We start from the raw sequence: 15261 nt of genomic DNA, 5'->3' as shown, positions 1-15261 counted from the left end.
GTTGTGTCATCTGCATAACGCAGATTGTTGATAGATCGTCCACCAATCCTAATGCCATGCTTCTCCTCATAGAGCCCAGCCTCTCGGATAATCTGCTCTGCACACAGGTTGAAAAGGCATGGAGATAGGACACATCCCTGGCGTACACCCTTCCCAATTTTGAACCATGCAGTGTTGCCCTGCTCTGTTCTGTAATCGTTGGATCTTCATACCCAATTTTTTTTTCACGCTTTGAAAACATCCCAGATATCATAGTGATTATAAAATGGATGGTTAGATTAAAACCATTCACAAAAAGGTTAGTACTTATTCACTGTTCTTATTCTTAAATTTATTCTGGTACATATATTAGAGTTGCCTTCCTAGAGTTTCAGCAGAAAAATGAGGGGATCCCCCAAAATAACAAGCTGAACATTTAGAGCAGACAAGGTTGTTGTCTGTGAGTGGGGAGTTATTGTGGAGCATTAACCAGGGGGTGCCACAAATCCCTGCCCCGAGGTTTAGGCTCAGCCCCGTGATAATTTCACTTTGTAGTCCCTGAAACTGGGAGTTGATTATGATTTTGTGAAAGGAAATGCCTTTTCCTGAAGTGGTGTTGTTAGATACCATTAAGTCAAGTACAACTCATAGTGATCCTATGAACAACAGATTGGAACCCTGTCCTATCCTGTGCCAGCCTCACAATCTCTGACACATTCAAACCCATTGCTGCGGTCACTGTGTCAATCCACCTGGCTAAAGGTCTTCCTCTCCTTAGTGGTTCCTCCACCTCCTTAAGCTTGATATCCCTCTCCAAGGAATAACCTCTCTTAGCAAAATGCCCAAAATATGTGAGATGAGCCTTTATCATCTTTGCCTCCAAGGAGCACTCTGGCTACACCTTCTCCAAGCATATCTGTTTGTTCTTTTGGCAAACTATGGGCTATTCAGTACTGTTCTTGTTCAGTACTGTTCTTTATTCAGTACTGTTATTTGTTTGTTCTTTGGCTAATCTATGGGCTATTCAGTACTGTTCTCCAACACCACATCTTTTCTGTCGCATCAATTCTTCTGTTGTTCTAGCTTGTTGTCCAGCTCTCAGCTGCATCACAAGTTATGGAAAAGACCATGGCCTGCATCAGGCACACCTTAGTCCTCAAACTGACATCATTGCTCCTCAATAATTTGGACAGGTTCCCAACTACCGACTGCCCCAGCACAATATTCTGGTCTCCTGACTGCTGCTGCCAAGTTTATTGATTGTGGAACCAAGTAAGAGGAAATCACCAACAGTCTCAATCTTTTCTCCATCTATTTAATTGGTCCAATGGTGAGGATTTTTTGTTTTCTTAATGTTGAGATGCAATTCACACTGAAGACTGTAGTGTTTAACCTTCTACAACGCGTGCTTCAAATCCTCCTCACTTTCACCAAGCAAGGTTGTGTCATCTGCATAACCAAGTGATGGACCCTTTTTTGGCTGATCTGTTCTACTAATCCACCATTCTCATAAGTTGACTAGGCTAGGATACCTCACAGGTATGTTGGCACAGTTAGATTTGAATGCGTATACCTTGCTCATGTTTGGGGTATTTGGCTCCTCTGAGGTCTTAGAACTTACTGTTGAGACACTTTGTGATTAATTGTTGTGAGCAACATTGAAAATCTAATCAGCTTTAGACCCTCTTCCTCCAGTGTGGCCTCTGATTCAGGCCAGCTGGTTTTTTCCCTTCCTTTTCCCACCTTCACTTGGCTTACTCACCGTTTCTGTGTTTATTCTTTCTCATTTATATCTGAGGTGTACGTCTCTACTTCATGAATATCTCTATAAACACATACACACACACATACACACATGGTTATCCAATTTCTTCTATTAAACTAACAACTGAATGCACACATATACACATTGACCTATATATATATTTATTTTGATCTTCATTTTTATTTTTAGCAGATTTTGTATTTGGAAATTTGTCTACTACATAAATTTTATCTGTAGCTTCAAAATTAATACTTAAGGTATTTTCATAGTCATTTGTTGAGAAAGTAGTGAAACATTTGCGCCACCTTTGAGCTGTGGTGCTGGAGAAAGTTTTGTGGTGTGTTTTTTTTTAAGGTCCAAGGAAAATTATTATTTTATTTTATTAATTTTAATGAACATTTACAGAGATTTTGGATTTCCATTCATTCATTGTTGCATTTTTCTCCCTACCCATCTACCCTCCCCCCCAGTTCACCCTTCTCTTTGAAAAGTAAAAGAAAAAATTCCTTCATTGGTATACAATCCACCCCCCCCCCCCCAGAACACTCCACTATGAAGCCTTCATTCTGAACTCTTGTAACCATAGCACTCAATCATAAATCTTTTTTAAACAGTTCTCTCCCTCATCTGTTTCAATGCAGTATACACAATTTATTCGATTTTTCTCAGTCTCACCCCAACCCTGATGTCAGTTACTTTCTACAACAATGGCACCATGCAGTATTTGTCCTTTTGTGATTGAGATATTGGAGAAGAGTTTTGAATATACCATGGACTGCCAGGAGAACTAAGAAGTTCATCCTAGAGAGAGTGAAACCAGACTGCTCCTTGGAGGCAAGGATTCTGAGGTTTTGTTTGACATACTTGGGGCATGTTGTGAGGAGGGACCGGTCCTTGAAGAGGGACATCATCTTTGAAAGGGTAGAGGGACAGAGAAGGAGAGGGAGATCATCGATGAGATAGATTGATACTGCGACTGAGGTTATGAGGGTAGGTGTGTCAGAGACAGTAAAGCTGGCACAGGATAGAGCAGGTTTCAGGGCTGTTGTACACGGAGTTGCTAGGAGTCACAAGTGACTCGACAGCACATAACATATACAATAACAACACTGAATATTTAATATGTTAGATATAATCTAAAAAAGTGACGACCTCTTTGTTTCCATTATCAAACCGTAAAGAAAAGCCCTTTGCACAGTATACTTAGTGTCACGTTCTTCGCATTTTTTCCATGCCTTCTCTGGATGATTTTGCTGTTTACAATGGTCCCCAGCCAGAACACTGCATCTTGTATTCTTACTACTGTATTATTAGCTTCATTCATGCTATTGGTCACCAACCAACTCAATGTCAATGCCTCAGCTATAGATTAAACAAAGTTTCTTGAAACAGAACCATATAGAAAACAAATTATGCTTTGGCCAGGTGCCCTTGGAGCACAATGTTGAAAGACCTTCACTGCTAGCCAAAAGTAAAGGGAGCTCTGGTGGCCTAGTGGTGAAAAGCTGCACTGCAATTCTCAAAGGCACAGGGTTCAAATCCAGTATGTGCGCTGCAGGAGAAAGATGGACAATCTCCCTCACATGATTAACTGCCTCTGAAAACCTGCTATGGACTGCTGGAGGGTCAGCTATAGGTTGGTTCTGATCTGACAGTACACAACTGCAACATAATTGATGAAAATGTGTGATCTAAATCTCACCCTGTATTTGGTCCAGAGCAATGGTTAAGTGTACACTAATTAAGCGTTTGGAGCAACTTTATAGAGCATATATTCTGTCAACAATGAGAATCAATTATACATATATATTCTTTCTTATTATACCCTCTGTTGTTGAGTCAGTTCTTAATTCATAACTTTCTTCCATGACTTGCTGAGGCTGTAAACCTGCTTGATAGATAAGTCATTGGCTTTTTTTATTATTTGTTATACAGCTAAAATGTTTATTAAGGTTCACTGAAGAAAGTGAAATAGTTCATAAAGAAAGGAAAAATTCTCAAAGCCTTGGTTCATATCTAAGACTACTTAAAATAAAGAATGTTGTTTTTAGCTGTTGTCCAGGTGACCATCCTCAGGGAGGTCTAGTGCACACTGGACGCAGATGCTGCTCAGTCCAGTCCCCTGATCATTTGCAGACTGACAATTAGGATCTGAGGTTTCTGATGGCTTAGCGGTAAGGTATTGCATTGTCAGCATGAAGGTATGCAGTTTGAATCCACCAGCTGCTTTGTGGGGAAAAGATGAGCAATTTACTCCTGTAAAATGAACTATCTCTGAACAACTATGAGATATCATCTCACCCCAGTCAGAATAGCAAAATTTAACAGAATAGCAAGCAACAAATGCTGGCGAGGTTGTGGAGAAACTGGAACCCTTATTCACTGTTGGTGGGAGTGTAAAATGGTGCAACCACTATGGAAGGCTGTATGGCTCTTTCTCAAAAAGTTGCAAATAGAGATACCATTTGACCCAGCAATTCCACTACTGGGAATGTACCCCAAAGAAAGCATAACTGACATCCAAGCAGATATATGCACACCCTTATTCATCGCACCTTTGTTCACAATAGCTAGGAGTTGGAAACAACCTAAGTGCCCATCAACAAATGAATGGATAGAGAAGTTGTGGTATAGTCACTCAATGGAATACTATGCTACATTGAAAAACAAGGAATTCATGCAATATTATTCAAAATGGGTGAGCCTGGAGGACATTATGCTGAGTAAAATATCTCAGTCACAAAGGACAAATACTGCATGGTGCCACTGTTGTAGAAAGTGATTGACATCAGGGTTGGGGTAAGACTGAGAAAAACTGGATAGATTATGTATTCTGAATTGAAAGACATGAGGGAGATATCAGTTTAAAAGTGATATAGCATATTATAATTATCACAGGAATCCAGAATTAAGGTTGTATAGTGGAGTGCATTGCGGTCGGGGTGGGGGGTTCAGGATCGAGACCGGGGGGATTGCATACCAATGAAGAAGGTTATCTTTTGCTTTTCTTATTTTTAAAATTTTTATTAAATTTAATGAACATTTACAGAGATTTTAAATTTCCATTCATTCATTGTTGTATCTTTTGCTTTTCAAAGAGAGAAGCGAACTGGGGGGAGGGGGGGTAAAGATAAAAGTGCAACAATGAATGAATGAAAATCTGAAATATCTGTAAATGTTAATTAAAATTAATAAAATAAAATAAAAAATTAACTATCTCTGAAAACCCACTAAAGTGTCAGCTATGGGTTAATTCTGACTCAGTAGTATACAATAACAGCAACAGCAACAAGAAGAAGGATTGAATTGGCCTGTTTCCAGAAATGGGTTACCAGCCCTTTCTTCATAGTCTATTTAATCCAGTAGTTCTATGGAAGAACTTTTACTGTTATGCCCAAAATCCAAGTTTAATATTGGCCAAGGCACCTCGGTCATATATAGCCACCTATCTGTCTGTTAGTGGAGGCATACATGTTGCCATGATGCTGAACAGATTTGAGACTCAGAAACAAAGAATGTTCTAGAAAGTGCAGCAAGCACCATGATGTCTGTTTTATTTTACAATGCTCCTAACAGTTCTATGTAGGAATTTCCAGTGGTTGATGAAAGGGAAGAAACTTTAACTTTTTTTTTCTATACCAGTCTATTGCTGGAATATGATTTTATGAAGCATTCTCTATCTTTGTAATGTTTTGTTGTTTGCTATCGAGTCGAGCACGACTCATAGCAACTCTATGAACAAAAGACCTAATGCCTTCCATAACTATCATCATTTCTCCAGGTTCATAGAGTTTCCATAGGCATGTGGTTTAGGAAGTGGATGCCACTCCTACTTCCAAACCTGTTTTACTACTGGGAGCTCCATGATACACTGTCCACATTGAGAAAGCATTATGGTATTTGATACCCCAATGGCAAGGTTCAACATCACAGCAAACCCAGGTTACTTTATACAGCACATAGACAAAGAGTGATGTGCAAAGTGGAAGAGTGTTCCTCCAGATATAACAGCAGTAGTCTCACTTAGGAGTGATTAAGTGTTGTCAAGTTGAATAAGATTCATAGTGACCATTGCATAAAAAATCTTGAGCTCTGTTCTATAACCAACATAATTTCTGTATGTTTATAGAATTTATAGTTTCCAGAGGCATCTAGCTTAGGAAGTGCATGCCACTTCTGCTTCCCAACCTGAATCAATCTGGAAGCTTCTACAAACATTGTACATGATGGATAACCATTATGGTATTTGACACGACTACGGTACAGTGTTCAGTATCACAGCAACTCCAAGTTATTCAATACAGGAAATAGACAAGCAATCACTGTTTAACCTAAAGAATATTCATTCTAAAAATTAATAAATTTGGCCCTTGGGCCTGTGGCCCTTGGGCCATAAAGGATTTTAAAGATACATCCTTATGCAGGCCTCCATCCTTGGTAAAAAGTTCAACTGACACATGCTTTTGATAGGAAGAAGAATAATAACACACATCAAACATGAGCCCGGAAAACTTCTCTTACGTGACTGCCATCAAGACATGACCACCATCCGATGCCAGGAGTCAATTCATAGAGTGGCCTGCAGACTCAACCCCTCACTACAGAATTTTAAAGACATGGAAAGTGTGAAGTCAGTGGATAGCAAATATAATTTTAACCACTTTCAATGTTAAAACCTACACATATATTTAATCTTCACAATAAGCCAGTAAAGTAGGCACTTCTCAGGTTCTCATTTTACACATTAAAAACTCTGAAGCAAGAGAGCTTAGTTCTTTGACCAAGGTTGCATAGCCCACAAATGGTGGAGATGAGATTAAAACCAAGGATATCTTAGTTCAGATTCTATGTTTTTAAATGCCAGAACAGTACCTTATTTGTCAGGAAACGAAAGCAATTTTCAATGGCAATTAATGTTATAAAATAATATGTCCATGAATGATTGTATGAAAAACTAATACGATTTGTAAACCTGCACTCAAGTAAATAAATGATATATATATTTTTAAAAATCAAACCTGTTGTTGTTGTTGTTATGTGCCGTCGAGTCGTTTCCGACTCATAGCGACCCTATGCACATTTAATTAAAATGAAAACAAAATTGGAAGAGAGTTGCTGTCAAGTTAATTCCAATCATGGTTTCAGAGTATAAATTCCATGTGTCTCAGAGTATAAATTCACTCTGTAGAGTTTCTGGTGACTGTGATATTTTGGAATTAGAGTCCCAGATCTTACCTCTGAGGTGGCTCTCACGCAATCATTTCCTTTCTCCAATGACCTCATGCACATTCATTGCCATTGGGCTGGAACCAACTCATAGCTGACCCTCCTGTGGGTTCAGATGCAGTGAAATGCGTGAGAGGAAATTTCCCATCATCTTTCTTCAGCAGAGCAAGTGATGGATTTACACCAAGTCCCTTTGGGTTGACAGCACGGATCCTTATCACTGGACCACTGGACCTCCAGTGACTTTACGCTTTCCATGATAAACACTGTTAATAAATTGTGTGCTTCCTTCTGCAGCTGGAATGCTCTTTTGAGGCAAAGATGATGAGGCTTCTCCTCACATACTTTGGGCATGTTGCTAGGAGGGTCTACTCTTTGGAGAGGAACATGATGCTGGGGAAGGTGGAGGGTTGGCAGAGGAGAGGAAGACCCTCAACCAGGAGGACTGACACAGCGACTGCTGCAATGGGCTCTAGTGTGTCAGAAAGTATGAGGATGGTGAAGGATAAGACAGGGTTCAGATCATTTGTTGATAGGGTTGCCAAGAGTCGTACCCGACTTGACAGCACTTAACAATAACAACAACTTCTAGTTTGTTTAGCTCTTGACAAGATAAGTTTCAGATGTCATTTATGTTGTTATTTTGCATCATCGAGTCAAACCAACCCATAGTTGACCCTCCAGGTAGTTTTCAGAGGCAGCTCAATTGCACAAGAAGAGATCGCCCCTCCTTCTCCCATGAAACAGCTGGTGGATTCTATCTACGTGCCTTCAGGATTGCAGCGCAGATTCTTACCACTAGGCCACCAGCATTCCCTGCATTTATTTACTTATACAGAAAACAACACATCAGAGTGTGTGTGTGTGTGTGTGTGTGTGTGTGTGTGTAATTTTTTTTATACCAATGTATTTCAATTTACATTTCTCTTATGAGAGAGCTTACGGTTTCTTGAGGTATGTGTCTCATTTTGCAAAAGTAGAACCACAATGCACATTTCACGTGAAGTCACAAGGCATTTCCTCATGCTATTAAATATTCTTGGGAAACAGAAATTTCCTAGCAGCTGCATGATATTCTATCATGGGAACACACTGTAATTTATTGAATTATCCTCCTCTTTTGCTGGCAAACGAAGTTTTAAAACTGGGAAGCTGTAGATAATCCCATGCGAGTTTCTCGCTCTGCAGAGGAGAAAAACACAATCTGGAGAAGTTAGTAATGTGTCCAAACATAGGCAGCTGGTCAGAGGCTCAGCTGGAAGCAGTCAGGCTGGCAGGTCCGAGGCTGAGCCCTGCTCTTGTGGCCACCACATGTTGCCGCTGGGCCTCTCTGGGGCATTTTTTTTAAACTAACTGCAGGGCACTGCCTACATTCTTGTTTAATTGCTTTGTGTCATTTAAGCCCATTATTCCTGCCTGTCAAGGTAGTTTGGTGTTGTTTTTTTTTTTTAAATCTTCTCTCATACCGCCGTCAGGTAACAAGGAACAGTGTAGTCAGTATGATCAAAAAAATTATGGCTTTCTCATCTACCAAGATGCGGCTCCTAAATGATCCCCGTGCCAAGCAAGGGGAAACGTCATTGTAACTTTGATCAGATAATCCCACTAGTCACTGGCAATTACAGGGAGAGGTGTTCATTACCAAATCCCAGTCCATATTTCTCAAGGGTCCCCTGGGTTCTGACACTCTGTGATCAGCATTCCAGCAGGATTCCTGGGCTCTGCCCAAGGGCTGAGGCTCAGAAGATGGGAAAGGAATAATTGTTGGGTGGGGGAATGAGGAAAGCAGGAAGGGAAGGGAAGGGACTGCTATTTGTGACTGATGCTGTGCTGGGCTTGGGGTGTTAGGGTAAAGATGGAAAAAAAGCATAATAAATATGGTTTGGGAGGAAAGCAGGAAAACTAGAAGTTCCTTTTCCTTTAGGCTCTATTTTTGTTGTGTAGCATAGAGTTGGAACCAACCTATAGCTGACCTCATGGTGGGTTTTCAGAAGCAGTAGTTGCACAGAAGACAATTGTCCATCTTTCTCCTGCAGAGCAACTGGTGGCCTCGCACTATTACCATATTTTAATTCGATATGGTTGTTTCCTGGAAGCAGGAGCGGCATCCACTTCCGAAAAGGCTTGCGGAAACTCTATGTATGAATAGTGCTCAGGTTGTTCGTTCATAGGGTCGCTATGAGTCGTCTATGACTCGATGGCATTAAACAACAACAATAACATGGTTGTTTCAGTTACTTGCCACGCATCTGCAAGTTGGACAGTACGTAAGGATGACAGAAGAAGAATCAATGCCTTTGAGGCGTGGTGTTGGAGAAGAGGACTGAATATGCTATGAGCTGCCAAAAAACAACAAACAGATATGTCTTTGGGATAAGTACAACGAGGGTGCTCCTGGAAGGCAAAGGTGGTGAAGAGTCATCTCACAGATTTGGGGCATGGTGTTAGGAGTTAGGAGGGACAGTCCTTAGAAAAGGCAATCGTGCTTGGAAAGGTAGCGAGTCAGCCAGAGAGAAGAAGACCCTCAATGATACGGATGGACAAGTGATGTAATAACAATGGGCTCAAGTATATCAGAGGTGAGGATGGTATAGGACTGAGGAAGCTTCAGATCTGCTCTTCATAGGGTTGCCATGAGTCGAAGCACCCAGCAACAATTAAACGTGTTACAACGCACATTGATATAGAAGGTTGCTCTTGGAGCACTCTTATCCTGATTTTTCCCTTCACATTTACTGAAGTACAATGTATACAAAGTTTAAGAAAAAGAGAGAGATTCTTCGATGTTAGTGTCTGTCATCATTGGAAATCATCCTTAGAATCGTCTAATGCCATTTCTCCAGAGGGTGTTGTTTTCACACCTACCTCTGTTGTTTGAAGTGCACTCCCTTTACCGTTTGTTTTAGGAACTGTCACAGCCAGTGTATGCTGCATCAATGTTGTTCATTTATTACCTTTTAGAAAATGCCTCATTCATACAATGGTGACTGGCAGGCACCAGAGATATGTGATGACTTCTATTTATGGTTAATGTTAATCCCATCCACCATATGGTAGTTTAAATTTCTAGTAGAAATTCCTTTCCCATGCTGTTCTAGCTCATTCCTGGATCGCTAAAGCTGTGTAATTTGTCAGTGTGGAAAATGGGCTGTGAAATGTAATAGTCCAGAGCTAATGGGAAGAGCAGGAAGGGAATGAATTGTGTGTGGAGAAGCACTGTTGCCATAGTAACTGCATCCTTTGAGAAAGGTCCCTGGGCTGCAATGTGAGTTGTGTAGACAGGCTTTATGGCCTGCGTTCCAGGCTTAGGTCTCACATGAATTGCCATGAGCATGTCTTTCCAGCTCTCTGGAACTTACCCTCCTCATGTGTGAATTGAGGAAGTCAGAGTAGTTCAGGGATTATTAGACCTTGGGCTACCAGGAACCAGTAATATGTGTTTTTAAGGATATCTGTTTTGGAGAAATAACTTTATATTCACAGAAAAGTTGTAAAGATAATACAGAGCATTCCCACAAATTCTCCATCCCCTACTGTTAATATTGTACATAACATAGTGCAATTGTAAAAATGAAGGCTTTATAACACGGGTGTAATGCTATTAACTGAGGGACATACTTTCTTTTGGATTTCACCAGTTTTTCACTGTTGTTTGCTGTTAGGTGACGTTGAGTACAACTTACAGAAACCCTAAAAACCACAGACCTGAACCCTGTCCTCTTCTGTGCCATCCTCATCGTCTCTGACACACTGGGTCCCATAGTTGCAGTCACTTTGTCAATCCAATTTGTTGAGAGTCTTCCTCTCCTTTGCTGACTTTCCACTTTTCTAAGCCTGATGTCCCTTTCCAAGGAATAGCTTTTCCTAGAAGAATGCTCAAAATACATGAGACAAAACTTCACCCTCCTTGCCTCGAAGGGGCACTTTGGCTACACTTTCTCCAAGACATATCTGTTTGGCAGTCCGTGAGATATTTATGGATGACAGAAGAGAAGCGTTTCACTAATTACCTTGACCTGTTTCATAGCCTAATCCAAGAGAAAAACCAAAACAAAAGCATGAAGTTGATTCCACTTCACAGCTAGCTACCCTGTAAGGAAAGGTTAGAACTGCTTGATAGGGCTCACTTGGTGTAAATCTTTACAGGAGTAGACTGTCCCATCTTTTTCCCTGCAGAGCATCTGGTGGGTTTGAACTACCAACCTTTTGGCTAGCAGCTGAGTGCCTTAACCATAGCACCAACAAAGCTCCTTCAATCCAAGACAGCACATTAACTTTATTCATCACATCTCCATGTTCTCTTCCAATTGGTGGCAGTCTCTCAAATCTTTATCATGAACTTGCCAGTTTTACAGCCTATAGCTTAGGTATTTTGTAATATATTTTTAAAAAGCAAAACAAAATTAGGGGAGTTGGTTAGACTTGTCTCTGTGTTCCAAGTGACAGAAAACCCTACCTGAAGTGTCTCCTCAACTAGCAGGTTTATTAGGTCATAAACCTGGAAAGTCTTGTGTCTTTTCTGAGGTCAATATGGTATTTGGTTTCAGTGGCAGCCTTATCTGTCTGTCTGAATGGTTGGGTCATTCTCAGATAGCACTTAATGCACAATTCTAAGGCTATACCAGCAACCCATTTGTCTATATCCATTGAGATATATGTGTTGGGAAAATAGGGGTGGGATAGTCAACTTTTTCCCGGTTTTCCAACTAAGTTCTTATTGGTTCTTATTGAACACATCACCAAGATGAGTGGAATGTGATAGACTAATTTTCTGGGCCGAAGTCTATCCCAATCTTTAGAAGGAAGTGTCATCAAGAAGGAAGAATCAAGATAGCCTCCAGCAGGAAATGAGTACTTTTTTTTGGTGCCGAAACACGGAAACGAACTATCAGAGTATAATTTTAAAAGAAGAAGAATGCAGAAAAGATCTCTACTTTATGAGCTTAATACTTTTAAAAATCCTACAATTATACAATACTACAATTATCCCAAAACAAAGGAAATGTTAATACCAATTAGAATAAAAAGTTATTTTCAAGGAAGAATGGTTATCAACCTTGCACTGATACGTTAACTTTTGTTTTTTTAATGGAGAAAAAGAAAACAAATGGTTTTTATTTAGGACTGCAATGTTGTTGTTGTTGTTGTTGAATACCATTGAGTCAGAACCCACCCCTAGCTGACCTCCCAGCGGGTTTTTGGAGGCAGCAAATCACGTTAAGAGGAGACTGCCCATCCTTCTCCTGTGGAGCAGCTGGTGGAATTGAACTTCTGCCTCTGGGATTGCAGCGCATCTTTTTACCACTAGACCACCAAAGCTCCCTACCATGACTGCAATAGATATTGGAAAGATAGTACTGATTTGCCTTTTCACAATGTCTCACCTTTTCTTAGCTTACAGTGTGACTAGAACCTTGGATTTTGTTCAGGTGTTGAGGTCTTTCATTTACTTTAAGAAGGTGACCTTGAACCCAACTCTAAGGAGATGGGATGATCATTATTCAAACTCAGTAAGATTAATTCCTTTTTCTCTGCCAGGGTTTGGCTTAGAAATACATATTTTATTCCATTCTAGTCAGTGAGACATGAGGGTAGGTGAAAGTGGACCACTAAGGAAAGTTTCTTCATTTTCAAAGAGACAAAGAAAGATAATGTACTTTCTGATTTCTGCACTTGACATGAGAATATGGTGCCCAGGAATGTGCTTGCTGTCTTGTAACTATGAAGGGAATCAGTTAGCAGAAGATCCTTAAAGAAGGAACAGGAACTCTCCTCCTAAAAAGGCGTGTCTGTGGTTTTCCGTTCTTGGACACGTAAGAATTGGAGGCAAAGAAATAAGGAATTGGAAATGTCTAGGGCCAGCTTGCTCCTTTCTGGCTCAACCTCACCCATCCAACATTGGGGTGGGGGGGGGAAGAAGGGACAGGAACTTAGATTCTGGGTGCTGACAATTAACTATTGAATTAACTCACCCTGGATCTGGGATGGTTTTAAGTAAATAATGTATTATTTAAACTTCTTTTAGTTATATCTCATGTAATGATATAAAATGTGTCCACCTGCTGCCTTGATAAAAGTCTCTTTGTTGGACTTCTATATTTGACAGCTCAATATACAGTAGAACCCAGTGTAACCTAGTTGGGTATTTTCATCAGAATGATTGTTAAGAAAAAAAATCAATGATAACATTAACATTTTACATACACATTTTGGCAAAAGGTAGAAGTGATACTTCCACTTTCCTATAATATAGATCATCAGAGCAGTAGCTCCAGTTGTTTGCTCTCTTCCATAATGGTTAGAAGAACACATTGGGGACAGGCCAGTGAGGGCCAGAGAGGAGAGTCTTCACAGTGCTCCCCACTCAGTACCCGACAGGCACAATACAGAAATGCTCTGAAAGGAGTAACTCTATCTGGAGAACACTTTTCCATGAGCAAACATTTGGATTCCTTGAACTGAGATCTCATTAAACATCACTTTCAACTCAGTCAGGCTATGTGAGGTACTGATGTGGACACCACCTCACCACCAGAAATGGGTTCTCTCTCTCTGGATAATTAATCATCAATCTGTGGTTTCCCACCAAGAAACATTCTTTTCAAGGGCCAGCCAGTTGACAGCCTGGAAGTGAGTTGGCTTCCACCTTGAACTGTCTATACAGTCACTTCTTAATGATGTATGTGGATAATTTTCACTTGCAGGTCTAGCTTTTTAGAAAGGAAAACATCCTGCTCCTTTCTTCCCTCCCACACACGTTTTCTCACGGGCAGATACATACTTCCATGAATATCCTCAGACCTCCTGTGGATCCACATATTTTGGGCATGTGCAGAAGGCTGTTTATAGGGATTTAATCCATGAATCACAAACAAGATTCTCATTAAGAATGGGCAGTGACTTCTTCAAGATTGCATAGTAGTTATGGTATTTGAAGTGTTATTATTGTTATCACCGTGAGTCAATTGCAACTCATAGCAACTCCACAGGACAGGGTTGGACGGCCCCATTGGGTTCTAACGCTGCCAGCTTTATGGAAGCAGATTGTTACGGTTTTTTCCCCCTGCAGACTAGCTGGTGAGTTTGAATTACTAACCTGCTTTGCAGTTGAACATTTAGCCACTGAGCCACCAGGTCAGATTTTCCAAGTCACCAGTTATCATCAGTGCATCCATTTCAGACTGCAAAAGTTTATAGAAATCTTTCATTTCTGTATCTTTGGCTTTAAAGTTTAGTGTGTATATCTGAGTAATAGTTGTACTGACAGGACTTTATTGTATACTATGAATGGTATCCTATCTCTCACAGAATTGTGCTTTAGAAGAGCTCTTGAAATGTTCTTTTTGATGGTGAATGCCTTATCATTCCTCTTCAGTTTGTCATTTCCACCACGGTAGATCATGTGATCGTCCTATTCAAAAAGGCCAAGACCAGTTCATTTCAGCTCACTGATACCTTGGATGCCAATCTTTATGCGTTCCATTTCATTTTTTTACTACTTCCTAGATTTGTACTTTGTACATTCCATGTCCTAGTAATTATTAACGGATACTTGCAGCCACTTCCCCCTTTTTTAAATTGTAGGTTGATTTTTATTTAAAAAGTTACCGTCTTAAGACATAAATAAAGATCAGAAAATGGTACAATTAAGACAATAGGATGTGGAGGACAACAGGTTAGAGTAATATATAAAACTTTTTTTTTGGTGGATTGTCTTTCCCCTTATTTTGAATCTTGCCACATCAGCAAATGAAGGTCTTGCCTAGGGTGAAAGGATACAGGCCATGGTCTTTGCGATCACTTGTTATGCATCAGAGTTGGACAAAGACCAAGGAGGATAGAAGGAGAATTTATGCCTTTGAGCTGTGGTGCTGGAGGAGTATTGAGAGCACCATGGACTTCTAGGAAAACAAACAGATTCATTCTGGAAAGGGTTAAACCGGATGGCTCCTTGGAGGCAAGGATTCTGAGGCTCCATCTAACATACTTTGGACATGTGGTAAGGAGAGACCGGTCCTTGGAGAAGGACATCATGTTTGGGAGGGTGGAGGGACGGCACAGGAGAGGAAGACCCTCTATGAAGTGGATTGATTCAGTGACTGGGGTAATCAGGATGGGAGTGTCAGAGACACTGTGAGATTGGCACAGGACAGAGCAGAGTTTAGGGCTGTTGTACTAAGGGTTGCTATGAGTCGCAAGCAACTCAACCACACATAACAACAATAACTACAACATGTCCATAAATAGCTTGCCTCCAGAAATCCTATGAACCTGAACCTGGAGAAAGGATG

The sequence above is a fragment of the Elephantulus edwardii genome, unplaced genomic scaffold (assembly GCF_000299155.1).
Source record: "Elephantulus edwardii isolate Elephantulus edwardi_28Jun2011 unplaced genomic scaffold, EleEdw1.0 scaffold00027, whole genome shotgun sequence".
NCBI classification, from domain to species: domain Eukaryota; kingdom Metazoa; phylum Chordata; class Mammalia; order Macroscelidea; family Macroscelididae; genus Elephantulus; species Elephantulus edwardii.
Note: the sequence above shows the minus strand (reverse complement) of the source record.